Below are 5,000 nucleotides of genomic sequence, written 5' to 3' on the forward strand. Positions count from 1 at the left end.
AAAAATATATATATACTATTTTCAGGTCTTTTAAAGGAACTGAATGAGATCAGCGAAAGAATCCCCACAGTGTCCCTGCATCATATCTGGTCAATCTCAATATACCTTCAGATGCAGACCAAATCTTATGTTGCCTCTATAATTCTAAAGTTTCACCTGTGAGAAGAGGACACCTACTGCTTTGGTGCACATCTGGATTGTGTGGTGGATGCAGGTATTTGTGCTGGAGCCGGCCTTCCTCTCTGACATGTTCTATGGGCCCAGCTTGCACAGTGCTCTATAATTACTACTGGAAACATCTGAAACATGACAGATATATAATAATGCAAATGTGCAGATGTGGACGCCTTCAGATATTAGTCATGTGACTGTTCACAGGGCAGTTTTCTCTCCATTTTGCATCTTTACATCTCTCATTTTACATCATCATTTCTCCATCTTTGAGAAACTGGCAAACAGATGCCGCGTAAATCATATTTAATCTTACGGTTGCAGTCAAAAGCACACAGCAGGTCTCATCGCACCGATACGGGGGATTGACTCGTTGAGCAGATGCAGGGCTGATTGTTCTTCTACCCACATCTGTGACCAAGACATTTGAACAGATGTTTCACACAACAGCACTGATTATTGGCTGTGTGTGAAATGGTCAGTGATGCAGTTTTACATTCATTTCCTGCTTCTTTTTCCCTCCTCTGGGGTCTGGTGGCTACAGAGTATTAGGACCACCAATATGAGAAACAAGAACCAGGAGGAGGAGGGAGACTGTTGTTTCATCATGCATTGATGTAACTTTCACGATTAGAGTTTTGAGTTTTGCATTTGAACACATGAAATACAGGTTTCACAGATCTAAGAGTGGATGATTTCTTATCAATAAGAGGTACAAAAACACACAATCGAATTATAGTTTCACCTGCACCGCAGTCTTAAGACGTGCTCACTTGTTATAGTCTGAAAACTTTGACTGTATTCCCAGCATCATATTTGGACCTTTTTCTCCAATGATCTTCCATAAAGATTTTATGATTTTCAGTCTGAGATTTATCCATCTAATTTGACTGTGTGTGTTTCTCTTGTGTAAAACTCTAATTAAAAACTGAGTATGAAGGCGTTTGGAAGAAACATAAACAAATTTATGCTTTACTCAAGGGATGGAGTCAGGTTTAGGGTGAAATGTACAGTATTTAAGGTCAAAAGTGATCAAATCAAACAAAGAAAACTGGTTTTATTAGTTTAAGCGTGATGTGAACAGAAGGTATGTAGGTGCTGAGGTGAGTAGTTTTTCTTTCCATAAATGCTGCTATGATTCCTTCAGTTCATTTGAATGCCTCCTTTAGCTAACAACTTTATCCTGTAATCACTGGCTTTCAATAGTAGATGTCTGATGGAGGGAAAAGAAACACAGGCTGTCATGGAGAAGGGTTGCTAACAAGACTGCTGTCTAATTAATTTGCCCTTATCCATAGAAACTATAATTATCTTTACTGTGGACGTTAAAGAAGGATTAAAAAAAGAGAAACTCTTTTCCACACTGAGACTAATGCTTCTATACTGACTGTCGAATAAAATATTTTAACACGTGTCAACCAGACGCTCACATGGCCTCTGTGCAGGACTGGCATGTTCACATTGTTCCAGGTAGGATGGGTGGATGGATGGATGGATGGATGGATGGGTGGGTGGGTGGGTGGATGGATGGATGGGTGGATGGATGGGTGGATGGATGGATGGATGGATGGATGGATGGATGGATGGATGGATGGATGGTGGATGATACGTATAAACATTTTGACATTTAGGTCAGCGCTGACAGATCTGCTGATGCCACCTGTTTCCTTTTCTATGTGATGCCGTTTGTGAGGCAAAAAAAAGCCTTTTAAACTTTCATCTGTGTGGCTCCTCATGTGTCAGGACGGATCGTCATCCAGTCCAGCATCAGTTCAATCGAGGGAACGTTGCCATGGGCTTTGTTGCTTGGAGCACATGGAGTGAAGAGGTTTCTGGAAGAGTGCTGGTCCAGAGAACATGCGACCTGCTGGAGGTGGCAGAGCTGAAGGAGGTCGGGGCCATCGAAGACCTAAAAAGATAGATTTTTTTTTGTTTGGGTTTTTATCTAAAGTTAGGTTCACCTGACATTTCAATCACTTGTGTTTTAATATGCAGCTGGGCCTCCTCCAACATGTCTAAATAAGTAAATACAAACAAGAACAGCAAGTGACAGAAAGAACTGAATATAAAAAGCCCAGTTTCCTGTTGCTTCCACACAACTTGCTATTTTAGTAAAATAAAATAAAAATGTTTATGAATACAACACACATATCGACGTCTTGGCTCAAGTTTGACATTCTAGTATCGGCCAGCTGTCATCTGGACCGTCCAGGACGCTTCAGCTGGTTGGGGGGGAACATCTCAGCTGCAGCTTTGCCGTGATTTGGATTAAGAGAACAGATAATAGTTGGATCCCATCATTTTCCAGCCAAAGGCAGCTGAGCCTTGGGTGTCAGATCACCCAGAATCTCGTTGGATCTCCTGCAAATACAAGCGCTGTAGGATTGTATCCAAACTATTAATGAAGAATGTCAACTCCTCCGCAGTGTTGACAGATTCTCTTCCATGAGGGCCACAGTGCAGTTGTTACCGCTCAGCTGAACATACTGAAGCGCTCTCCTCTATCATCCACGTTTATGTCGTTAAGTGCTTCAATTAGCACCTTCCTTTCAGCTGAGCCGAGCTTGTTAAAGACAGCCTCTACAGAAAACAGATTGCTGGCTGAACACCACGCAGGGGAATGTGGCGTTCTACTGGTCTTTGCTGCAGAGAAAATTATTCAGCAAAGGCTCTGGGTTGTTAGGTGTCACGCACGCTCGGGTCTGGTCAGTGTCGGCCCGTGGAGGTGAGTGTGTCGGTGAGGTCATCAGAACTGTGTGTTATAGCTGATTCCAATAGCGTCTTTGGAAGAATGGATAGATGAGAGGATGTGGGTTGAGCGTTTTTGCATTGCTAGCTGCAGAAACAAAATGCTACCATCTTTAGCTTTAAACATCATCATTTTCTTCCTATTCTACATGCATGCCTGTATTTCTGACCGCGCCCTCAGATGGTTTTTGGAAATTAGGACACAAGCCATGAGCACAGGGCCCTTAGAGTTGCGGTGGCTCATAATCCATCTTTTCCTGAATGCCCGATGATATGGGTCTAAATAATGCATCCAGCTGAACCATCTGGATTTCTGCATTTAGTATTTCTAAACTGCAGCCTGGGTGGCCCCTGGTACACACAGTGGCAGGAAGATTCCTTTCCTCCCTCAGGCTATTTATTAGCTTCTTTCTTTTTCTCCTTTTCCGCTGTTTTGCTGGTGGATGAATCCCACTACTTTTAAGCAGAGTTGCAGTCTCCATCCACACTGAAGAATAGGAATCCAAGGAGCTTGTAATATAATAGATGTAATATCTTCATCTGCATTCCTATCATCTTTGTCCAGATGCACAAAGAATTCTGCAGATTATTGAGTTCGCAGGTTCAAATGTAACAATGAGGAAAGTAATATAAGAATGATTGTTCCCATGTTGACTTGGTACTTGAATACATTAAAAGAAAGAAGAGAAGCTTCCCATTGATCAATGGCTGTGTCTTTTGAGTCATCCATGCTACACTGCTTGCTAAAATATTAACAAGCAGAAACACAAATGCAGCAAATCGTCTGTGTGCAGACTCACCTCGCTTTGACACCCTCCATGGAAGATTTGTCACGTTGTCACACAGAGTGTGACATTTTTGCATATGAACCTGGTCCTGCTCAAGGTTTCTTCCTGTTAAGAGGGAGTTCTTCCTCTGAAACTAACAGAAGAACATGCCTTTTACAAATGGGCTGAACACACCACATCCAAATATGCCTTCTTCCAACTGGTCCATAATCCTCTTTATTGAGCCAATTTCAGGTGTTACTAAACCCAGACATCCCACACGAGTCAGTTCCTCCGTTTTTTCCCCCACCAAACGGGCTGCTTTTTTGTTCCAGGAACAGAGGCAAAAAGTAATAAACAGAAAAGATGAAAACTCCTAATGGATGTTTTGATGTAGAGAGAAGGAAGATTGCATTGCAGCCCAACAATTTGCTTCCATCCCTTTATTCAGTGACATGATAACTGCTCACGGAAAATCACTGTTTGTACGATTAAAGGCGAGGCACAAGCTGATGCCGGTCACCAGGCAATGTGGCGGTAATAACTTCTACAGTGTACATGAGGAGCTAAACTGCTCTGAGGGACATGCCAGAAGCTCACAAGGTTTAGTCTTAGGAGGCCATGAAGGTTAGAAATGAAGACAAGGTAAATGATCCTGAAGCAGACCACATACCCTTGAGCAAGGTATCGAACCCCCAAATGCTCACATTGGGCTGTGCAGTGAGCTGGCGCCTCCTTCAGGGGTGTACCCCAGCAGGGACACCCTCCCTAAACCCTAAAAGGTATAGAGCGGTCAAGAAAAGAAGAAGAGAATATAAAGTCGATATAAAAACACCATCTTGAACAGCCACAACACTTCTCTTGTCTTGTTTCTTCCCTTTGTGTTTTTCCAAGCATGTTTTTTTGTTGCTAGCAGTAACTGGAAGCTGATAAGAGGCCACCCCGAGTTTTATGTGATTTTTATATCTTTCGCTCCTCTCTATTTATTTTCATTTTACACTGTCAAAAAAGAGAGATGAGGGCATACAGAAGTCATCTACGCAGATGGCTGCCCTGAAAACAAAGCGGCGCCTTTCGATTTCACACCGCCTGTGCGTTTGTAACATGTGAGGACTTGATTTTGTGTTTTTACATTAGGTGGACGCCTCTGATAAAAGTTAGCGCCTCAGGCACAGTTTCACGGGACGTTCGCAGCGCAGTCGCCGTTTCAAGTTCTTTTTCTTCTTCTACACTTTGCTCCTCAATGATAATTTAATACATAATGATTCCAACAAACTAGGGGGGTAAATAACGATTCAAAGCCATCCGGAAAAA

Source organism: Takifugu rubripes, chromosome 14 (assembly GCF_901000725.2).
Source record: "Takifugu rubripes chromosome 14, fTakRub1.2, whole genome shotgun sequence".
Taxonomy (NCBI): domain Eukaryota; kingdom Metazoa; phylum Chordata; class Actinopteri; order Tetraodontiformes; family Tetraodontidae; genus Takifugu; species Takifugu rubripes.